We start from the raw sequence: 11,215 nt of genomic DNA on the forward strand, positions 1-11,215 counted from the left end.
GAAAACAACAGACTGCAGGAAAAGTTAACAAAAAATGTCAGAAGTGATCCATTGAAATTTACGTGTAACTTCAATGATGTATAGATACCAAATATATGAAAAAGACATATAAGGCTGCAAGATTTTGACACTATACATATAATATTCTTGTAGACCCATTTTTTATGAAGTCAGTGTTTACGATGCACAATCAGATGATTAATCATTTCAGTGGCTAATACTGGCTAGCACCATGTATTAACAATACTAATAATTTCTGGAGTATTGCAGATGTGGGAGTTAATTAAATTTGAGCAGTGACGGAAAACACGAAATGGGCGACATGTTGCTCAGAAGCTGCTATCAGCTAAAGATGGCCGGTAAGAACTCTCTTGTGTTCTGCAGGGGTGGACGTTTACTTCCGTGAGAGAGGACAGAGTGAGGCAGCTGTGGTTTACGATACTGCAGGCAACAGAATCCCCGTAACATGGACAGAGTGGTTGAGAGGTTCCTCTGGAGTGGGACGGATAAAATTTCTGAATAACGTACCTGGAGAAAGAGCGTCAGGTGTGAAAGAAGCAGAAAGGACTCCTTTCAGTGCAAAGCACTTCAAAGGGTCACCAACGATTGTCGCGAGCAGACCCCTTGAGGGATCTTCTCACAGGAAGCATTGAGGCGCACTTGTCGAGAAGCAAAGACGCGTTTTTGATTGGTGGGGTGCTAAAGATCTAGGATGGGTAACTGAACCTTCCGGCAAACCTTCTGAAAAGAATGCCAGCTTCATGACCCAAGTAGTGGGACATAATATTTTAGTTACGGCAGCTGCAATACGACGCCTTGAATACAGACGTAGCTGCTGCATGTCCAGGAGGGAGCGGAGTATGACGTGACCAAGGGCTTCCCTCCGGGGATTCATCGACATAACATCTCTCCTGGGAGCCATCGAAGACAGTCCCCTCCAGGGAACGAGCTAAAGACGTCCCTGGAGAGAACAACAGTGGCGAATCGGAATCAGATTTTGAGAAGTGTTGTTTTCGACGCAGGGAACGTATGAAGTTCTTCCTGCATGACAGAGTGGTTGTTCTACGTACTGTGTAGCCTGACAGATACTGAGATGCTGCTCTACAGGAGAATACTTGACCCGAATTTCTGTTCCTGGCTAAAGAGAACACAGAAATCTTAACTCATTTTCTGTCTTGTACTGAGGTAAATGCAGCGCTAGAAATTTCCAGATGGCGTATTTGCGTGCACTATGCAGGCAGAGAACTGTAAGTGTGCCGCTGCGTCACAGGCAAGCATGTAACAATTCAGTTAAGCAGGAGGACCGGATTACAGTGACTTCAAGGGAGGCAGTGAACGATTGCATAACTTCAGACAGTGATACAGAACTGGAAGACGTAAGATAGCGAAATTTCAAACAAAGCGTCAAGTTGATGATGCACATAAAACTGCAGAATCGGCTCGAAAATTTGTAGATGAGATAAACTAACTTACCCGATAAATCTTTAAGGACCCTGTTTTCAACTCCGACCAGTTGGGATTTGAAGAGGTAGTCATGAAAGGAACCTTAAAAATTAGAGATAGCGAGAGAGTTGTATCAAGATCAGCTAACATGATTGCCTTGACGCATTCGTATACAATTATGCTCACTGTTAATGTGGGAAGTAAATTGGCTGGAGGTGCTCTCCCCAACGATTCTGTCTAGTGTGCGTGATTCTGCAAGGGCAGTAGGGAATATTTGCGTCACAGCAAGCAAGTGTGGGAAAATGGGCGTAAGAGAACTGCAACTACGGTACGAGCACTGCTTTTGACCAATAGCTGGTCAAAATATTTTGCTTTTGCTTGATTGCTGGTCTGGATATAAAAGTCATACTCATTAGAGCAAGCTATCACTCCTGTAAAATGTGTGACATTGCAATGATACCACCAGGAACCACTGGACAAATTCAGCGCCTGATTGTTTGTTTATTCTGTGCCTATAAAAATTATCCGTCAGTTCTCATTACCCCATTACACCAATATGAGTCTGTAGACATTCTTGACGAGGCGATAGCTAGCTGAACGTCCTGCACGGTTTGTAACTCCCAAGCAATCATTGTGGCGCTCCATTTTTCATTCGGTGTCGTAGTGCAAGTTAATGGTTTGTTTTGAAAATTTCTTGAATGTCGACGATGTCCATTTTCCGAAGTGAAATGCATATATCCTATACAACATTTATACCTGTTGCTCCCAGACACGCATTTTCTTCCGCCCTTCTAATGCACATCGTGAGTCATTGGTAGTCAATATTTTTCTTATCATAATCGTTAACACAACACTTTAAAATGAGCCTTGCTAAAGATTGAACCTACGACCTCGTACTCAAGGGTCCTATTAGATTTGTCACTGAAAGATTTAAGGAACATCTCTGTGGTACGTAGCACTAAGGTAGCTCCTACTATGATCTTGTCTGGTGCAATATCTTCAGTAATGAACTCTCGTGTTTGGATTAATTATTAGTGGCATGCTTAGGTCCTGCACTTCGTAGGTCAAGGAAACTTTAGTTCGATAGCAATGGTTATTTCTATTTGAATGCAGAGATTCGTAATAAAATACTTCTCCACACCAGACGAGACGGATGGAATATTGCAGTACACTTTCCTTTGCCAAATACGAGGTGCAGTCAAGTTCTAAGGCCTCCGATTTTTTTTCTCCGGGCTGGAAGGATATAGAAACATGCGCATTGTTATAAAATGAGGCCGCGTTCATTGTCAATACGTCCCAGAGATGGCAGCACCGTACGGCAGATGGAATTTTACCGCCAGCGGCGAGAATGAGAACTGTTTCAAATACTTAAAATGGCGACGTTTTCCTTACTTGAACAGCGTGCAATCATTCGTTTTCTGAATTTGCGTGGTGTGAAACCAATTGAAATTCATCGACAGTTGAAGGAGACATGTGGTGATGGAGTTATGGATGTGTTGAAAGTGCGTTCGTGGGTGCGACAGTTCAATGAAGGCAGAACTGTTTCAAATACTTAAAATGGCGACATTTTCCTTACTTGAACAGCGTGCAATCATTCGTTTTCTGAATTTTCGTGGTGTGAAACCAATTGAAATTCATCGACAGTTGAAGGAGACATGTGGTGATGGAGTTATGGATGTGTCGAAAGTGCGTTCGTGGGTGCGACAGTTCAATGAAGGCAGAACATCGTGTGACAACAAACCGAAACAACCTCGGGCTCGCACAAGCCGGTCTGACGACATGATCGAGAAAGTGGAGAGAATTGTTTTGGGGGATCGCCGAATGACTGTTGAACAGATTGCATCCAGAGTTGGCATTTCTGTGGGTTCTGTGCACACAATCCTTCGTGACGACCTGAAAATGCGAAAAGTGTCATCCAGGTGGGTGCCACGAATGCTGACGGACGACCATATGGCTGCCCGTGTGGCATGTTGTCAAGCAATGTTGACGCGCAACGACAGCATGAATGGGACTTTCTTTTTGTCGGTTGTGACAATGGATGAGAGGTGGATGCCATTTTTCAATCCAGAAACAAAGCGCCAGTCAGCTCAATGGAAGCACACAGATTCACCACCACCAAAAAAATTTCGGGTAACCGCCAGTGATGAAAAAATGATGGTGTCCATGTTCTGGGACAGCGAGGGCGTAATCCTTACCCGTTGCGTTCCAAAGGGCACTACGGTAATAGGTGCATCCTACGAAAATGTTTTGTAGAACAAATTCCTTCCCGTACTGCAACAAAAACGTCCGGGAAGGGCTGCGCATGTGCCGCTTCACCAAGACAACACACCCGCACATCGAGCTAACGTTACGCAACAGTTTCTTCGTGATAATAACTTTGAAGTGATTCCTCATGCTCCCTACTCACCTGACCTGGCTCCTAGTGACTTTTGGCTTTTTCCAAGAATGAAAGACACTCTCCGTGGCCGCACATTCACCAGCCGTGCTGCTATTGCCTCAGCGATTTTCCAGTGGTCAAAACAGACTCCTAAAGAAGCCTTCGCCGCTGCCATGGAATCATGGCGTCAGCGTTGTGAAAAATGTGTTCGTCTGCAGGGCGATTCCGTCGAGAAGTAACGCCAGTTTCATCGATTTCGGGTGAGTAGTTAATTAGAAAAAAAATCGGCGGCCTTAGAACTTGAATGCACCTCGTAAATTCTACCTTCATGACCTCCATGGGTGAACACCACATATTTACTGCTCGCTTTTGTACACTCAGTGTTTTCTTTCTAAATGAAGAGTTGCATCAGAAAATCATTCCATAACACATTGTTGAATGGAAAGATACAAAATACGCCAGGAGCCTGATTAATTTGTTTTGAAGATTAGCACCTATATGTAGAGCAAAAGTAGCTGAACTTAACTGTATGAGATGCTCAGTAATACGCTTCTTCCAGTTCCACTTTTCATCAGTATCTACACACAAAACTCTGGAGGTTTGTACTCCATTTATTCGCACCTGTTCATGTGCTACATCAGTTGTTGGTGTGATTGTTTGTAGCGCAGAACGGAATGCAATGTGAGTCACTGTTTGAGAAGATCAGTAATTTGCCTCTTCCAGTTCTAGTTTTCATCAGTATCTATACCCAAAAATTGGGAGCTTTCTACTCCGTTTATTGACGACTGTTTATGTGCTGCATGAGTTGTTGGTGTGGTCATTTGTAGTACAGAACTGAATACAGTGTGTGTGTGTGTGTTTTTTTTTATGAGGGAGAGTCCTTCCTCCCAGAACCATGTGAGAAATTGCAGGACACTCTCACTTCTGATACGGTGTCATGCTGCTTAATGTTCTTAGGGAAGATGATCTTTATTACTTGGTTGCTATACTGGATACGATCTGACTTCATTCATATGATGAAATGGTTGGCAGTAGTTTCCGAGGCTCATAGTGAGGTATCTGCATTCCGAATCTCCTGAACGCAAGACCGCGTAATTTCATTTCTTTTTCCCGCGCTTTTAATAACAGATTAACGCTGTCCATAACTGCAGTCGCCGAGCGCATCGTTGTGTGCCGCCCCGACCAGCAGAAGGGTAAAGTATTCGCTGCTGCGGCGTAGGGCGCTATTATATACTTCTCAGCACCCGGTTATTTGGAACCATATTTTTCTTTATGGAATAGTACGGATCTTTGATAGTTGCATAGCTTTTGGACCGTACCACAGATTCACATTTATGAAGTCAGACAAAGCGATTAGTTTTGGTTAGTGTGGTGTGTTGATCCCCAGCTGATCACTTTGTTAACCACAGACCCATACTATTGAACACGTTTGTCAAATAAAAATGTTTGTGTGGCGTTTATTTAGCCATCTTTTGTCATGTCATTTTAAGAAAGAATAAATCAATTGTTATTTATACCACAACTCCTCCCAGTTTTCTCATTAACATTACCTTTGCCATTTTTATTAAAGTCTTGACTGCAATAGAAAGACGGAAGCTTGCAACCACTTTATAATTCCTCGCATAAATTTGATTTACTAACTCTTCTGTTGTATTTTCTTTATTTGGGTTTAGTAAAAGTATAGAATCGTCTATGAAAAGTACTAATTCTGATTGTTAAATGTTAAGTGGAAGGTCATTGAGATGTGTAAGGAACAGGAGTGGATACAAAATTAAATCCTTTGGGACTCTCTTCGTGATTTTTCCCCAATCACTAAAATTTTCTATTCTTCCAACAGTGCCTGAATGATACAGCACCAACTTTTACATTGTTAAATAGGATTCGAACCACCTGTGTGAAAAACCATTAGTTCCATAAAACTTAAGTTTTTCTAAGAAAGTGACATTATCTACACAATCAAACGCCTTGGGAAAATCACAAAAATACAAGCAGGCGACATTTATAAAGTTTGCGCTTTCTGATGAGTGAATGTCTAAATGGGATTCTGCTCCGAGCAACCCTTCTGGGATGCTAACTGTGATATACTAAGTAAATTGTTTCCACCTAAGTGAGAGATTAATCGACAGTATACCACGTTTTTCGAATATTTAGGAAAAAATATGTCACTAAGGAAACTGGATGACAGTTGTTTCAGACCGTCTTGTCACTTTCGTTGTGAAAAAGTTTAACGACTGCATATTTCAATGTATTTGGGCAAATTCCCTGTGCCAGTGCTGCTTTGGGGTATCGACTCTTAAACTGTGATAGTGGGCGTCAACGCCTTTTTTTGATATTTCTTTCATTTTTTAAAAACTTATGCGTTGCGCCTAAAAAACTTGGTATTTTATTCTTTTATATTTTTATTAGTTTTGTTAACTGTGCCAATTCGAGGCAATGGATGTTTGATAGTATACAACTAGAGCATGTTCGTTAAGAGTTAGGTTCTTCCTGCAGTAAATGTTGATAAGAATAACCCATTTAACCAACTAGCTCTTCCACTCTTCTGTTGCCCCATTACACAAACACATGCACAGTATTGTTTCCAGATGGTGTCAGTGACAGGTTTGTTGATACAGTACTGCATACAAGAAGATTTACTGGTGTACCACTACTTCTGAACAAAGGGAAATTCACTTCAGAATTCTGCCTGAAAGACAATCAACGTCACCAGAAGGCGAATCGACTGGAATTAGGTAAATTACTACACTGCACGATAATGCTTCTTTTTCTCATGCCATGTGAAATCTCTAAAAGAAATCGCATCCCATGAACATTACATGCAGATTGGCACACCAAGGGCATCTTTCCTTATATCCAAGAAGTTAGCCAGTTGCCGCGGACGGAGAAAACTCCACATAGCCACCCATTAACAGATGGGTGACTTTCCTGCCTATATGTACAAACTTCTCACGATCGTTTTCCCCACGAAACTCTGTAAGTCAATCACGAACACTGAGCGGCTAAGTTGGTCCTAGCTGCGAAGTCTCTTCGGCGTTCTGGGATTATTTCTATTACCTGGAAATGTGACATTTGATTGCAGTGATAAACGCCTTGTATAGGGCCGGTTTCTTCGGAGACAGACAGTTATCCGTGGAAGGCTCTTTGGTCGAGTTCTTATGACAAGACAACTCCAGTAGCCATGATCTTGTCCACACGTATCATAGGCATTGCTGTACTGAGTAAATCTCTTATAATGTCAACTTTCTCGTTCTGACCACAGACAGATCAATCGGTCTCCACCGACCGTCGTGTCATCGTCTGGCAATGGGGTCACTGCATGCAGTACGGAGGTGAATGCGGTTGCGGTCGCACACCGCTCTCCCGGTCGTTGTCGCGTTTCCTGACTTTGGAACCGCCACTACTCGGCCAAGTACTGCCTCAGATGGTCTCACGAGCCTGAGTGCGCCCCATTCCATGCTATGCTTCGCACCAGGGAAGAATCCTTGTCAGTATCAGGAGTCGAACCCACGTCCCCAAGTGGGAGTCAGCTGCGCTAGCCCCTCACCTCCTGAGTTAGACTATTAAGCTTTCCTTCGACTATGTTATTAATAGAACTGAATAATTAAGTACACAAGTTCTTGTGCATCTCTGTAACAAAAACTTCGCTTCCGTTAATTAATAGTACTATTTACAATACGGTTAGCAGAGATCGATAAAGGGACTCGACAGAAATGAGACTCAAGAATGTATCTTTAGTTCACATAAAATCCTGTTTTAATATCTGCTGAAGTTTACGAGTAATGTTACTTCGTCAGCTGTTAATGCGATAGACTTAAGGAACAAATTGTTAACATATGAATCGTTAGACAACAGAAACAGTTCTACGTCTTACCCCTTTGATACCATGAACAATGACATGTTTCTTTACCTAATTCGAGAATATATCATGCCACAATTTTTACGTTTTTGCAACGAGGAGCTGCACTTTTTATGAACAGAAGAAAATGGTCAGTATTATTTTGCGCAGTTTCTTTCATATGCTTTTCTTGAAAATACGAGTAGTTCAAGATCGTACTAAGTGAGACATTCTTTCGAAGTAGCTTTTCTTTAAGAAACGTTGCGACACGTATATTCTAGCCACGAAACATGCTGTCGATAACGTTCTATTGCCGTGTTATTACTTCCTGTTTCGCGCTACTCTTCCGCTTACTTTCCAATGATATATGACACGATGGTTTGGAAACTTGAAAGAGATATCCCCGCACGATACGTTTGAGACCTGGAAGTTGAGAGATCCAATCGGAAAAGGCCAACGGCCGGGCTGGGAAATTGGATTGCGCAGTGGCACTCCAGAGCAATCGCACTGCGGCAGCGGGCTTTACAACAGATGCGAGCCAGCTTATGTTGCAACACAGAGCGGCCGGGGAACTCCAGAAGAGGACTCGCTCACCAATCTGTCTCGGCGGTAGCAGAGACAGCATTCGATACGGAAATTGCACGTCTGTGTTACGCTGTATTAAATAACAAAATACACCGACGGAAAAAATCTCATCACCGAGAAGAAGATGTGCGACATAAACGAAAGTTCGTGGGCACCTTTCTACGGCTGAAAGATGCTGCCTGTTCAACCTTTAGGCCAGTCACACAAGAGTGGATCTAGTAGCGACACTGTGAGGATGTAAATCAGGTTTCCTTTACATGCATGATGTAACAGTCGTGAACGGTAGTTATCTTCCAGCGGTGGTCGCGAGAATGTACGGTTGCAAGAAGACCCGTCTCCGGACAGCCACGTGGCTCTATTGAGAGAAAAGATCTTCGTGTTCGGCGTATGGCTCCGGCGCATCGTACTGCATCTGCATCAGTAATCTGAGTAGCAGTTGGCACCACAGCCACACAACGAACTATTATAAATAGGTTACTTCAACCACAGCTCCGAGCCAGGCGCCCTATAGCGTGCATTCCACTGACCCCAAACCAACTCGACTTGTGACTCCAGTGGTGACGAGTGAGAGCTCACTGGAGGGCAGCGTGGAGGTCTGATGTGATTTCAGATGAAAGCTGGTTCTTCCAGGGTGCCAGTGACGGCGGTTTGTTGGTTAGAAGGAGGCAAGTCGAGGCTCTACAACCGACGTGACTTTACCCTAGTTAGTGTTATAGGCCGTCTGCTGTTCCATATCTACATAAACGACGTAGGAGACAATCTGAGCACGCATCTTAGGTTGTCTACAGGTGAAGCTGACATTTATCGTCTAGTGAAATCATCAAAAGATAATGAAAACTGCAAAACGATTTAGAAAAGGTACCTGTATGGTTCGAAAATTGGCAATTGACCCTAAATATTTAAACGTGTGGGTCGTCCACATGAGCGCTAAAAAGAATCCGTTAAATTTCGGTTACACGATAAATCAGCCAAATCTAATGGCTGTAAATTCAACTAAACACCTAGGAATTACAATTACGAACAACTTAAATTGGGAAGAACATATAAAGAATGTTGTGGGAAAGGCGAACCAGACAATGCGTTTTATTAGCAAAACACTTAGAAGATGCAACAGATATACTAAAGAGACTGCCTAAACTACGCTCGTCGTCCTCTTTTGGACGAAAAATAGGGAAGCCAGTGTCATGTCCATGATACAGCATTTGGGTGGACATCATAAAAACAAACGTGTTTTTCGTTGCTGCGAAATCATCTCACGAATTTTCAATGATCATCTTTCTCCTCCGAGCTTTGTTGCCGCCGACCCAATAGGAAAAAACGATCATCTTAAAAAGAAAAGGGAAATCAGAAATCCAAATGAAAGATATAGGTGTTCGTTTCTTCAGCGCTCTGTTCGTCACTGGAATAATAAAGAAATTTTGTGAAGGTGGTTCTATGAATTCTCTCCCAGGCACTTAAGTGTGATTTGCAGACTATCCGTGTATATGTATATGTAGATGTAGATGTAGAAGCTGTCTACTTGCTAGACACACGGGACCTACACTTGGAGTATAACAGCAGGAGCACTCTCGTAGCTATCCCAAACATCCTAACTGGAAAGCTGTACGTCAATCTGGTGATTCGACCTGCTGTGCTGCCATTCACGAACAGCTTTTTAGCGTGTATTTTACAACAGGGCTCGCCCACCTACCGTTGCTGTAACCTAGCTTGTTGTACAGAGTGTCGACATGTTTCATTGGCCTGCTCCATCACCAGATCAGTCTCTGGTGGAACAAACACGTCATCATCGGATTACAGCTCCAGCGTCATCCACAAACAGCATTAACGGACTCTGTATTGAGCGGCAAAGTGCAATAGGCATGGAACTCCATCTGGCAGCTATTCAACACAATGCATACATCTTTGCACGCTTTCATTCAACGTTTTGTGTGTTACACGGTTATTAATGTACCAGCATTTCATATTTGCAATGTCTTGTCTCTTGCTTACAGTAAACTGTGGTTCTGCAATGTTAATCACTTAAATATCTTACATAGTCAAAAGTATTCCCGAAATGTCATTACTTTAAATTAATTATTTTTTGGTGTTGCAATTTTTTTCTCTCGGTGTCGCGTAAATTACAAACTCTCAAGCACATTTACTGTGTCAATCACCGTTAACTATTAAAACGTTTTGATAGTGATACGCAATACATGTCCACATCATAAATGAAAGTAAGGCTTGCCGTTACTATATCTCAGCAAATGCATACACTGCTAGGGTTTTTTCTCCTGGGAAGATATTAATGTAGTTCTACAAGGATCACACATAAAGCTTTTACATATTTTATTAATTCGTAGTAAAGACAGTATTTCTATTTTGATTTTCTTTTGGGCTTTTGCAGAGTCAATTTTTATTGAAAATATGAATCAATTTGCACATGAAAATGTGCAGCTACAACTGAAAGAAAATATTGTAACATTTCCGTTAACTTCTGCCATGAGAGAGCTGTGCTTAGTAACAGTTGGCTGTATTTTGTTTGTCAGAGACAGCTAACTGTCGAATGAGTACTGGCGAGAGCAGGGAAATGTAGGTTGAAGGTAGATGTGCCGAGGTGACCTGTGACGCGTTGCTGTCTCTTAATAATACAGCGTTAATCTGTGATTCGGCAGCAGCAGCTCGAATGGATGGAAAAATAACCTCTAAACGAGACTGACAATGACACTAAAATATTTAAAGACTGCAAATGGCGTGTCTGCCGATATGCTAGTTATATTTCAGAGTGCTTCGTATTGTGAAACTTCGCTAATGGACAAGCGCAGAATAACAGTTACTCACTTCGTATATTGTAAAGCCAGCTCCTTTCATTTGTGTTTTGAAATACAGTGAAAGTAGAAAAGGGCACCAAATTTACATTGGCATTACTGTGTACTCACTGTAACCTAGACGCTACCGCAACAGGAGTCATTCTGTAGTAATGAAAATCCTAAATCGCC

The sequence above is a fragment of the Schistocerca serialis genome, chromosome 4 (genome assembly GCF_023864345.2).
Source record: "Schistocerca serialis cubense isolate TAMUIC-IGC-003099 chromosome 4, iqSchSeri2.2, whole genome shotgun sequence".
Lineage (NCBI taxonomy): Eukaryota > Metazoa > Arthropoda > Insecta > Orthoptera > Acrididae > Schistocerca > Schistocerca serialis.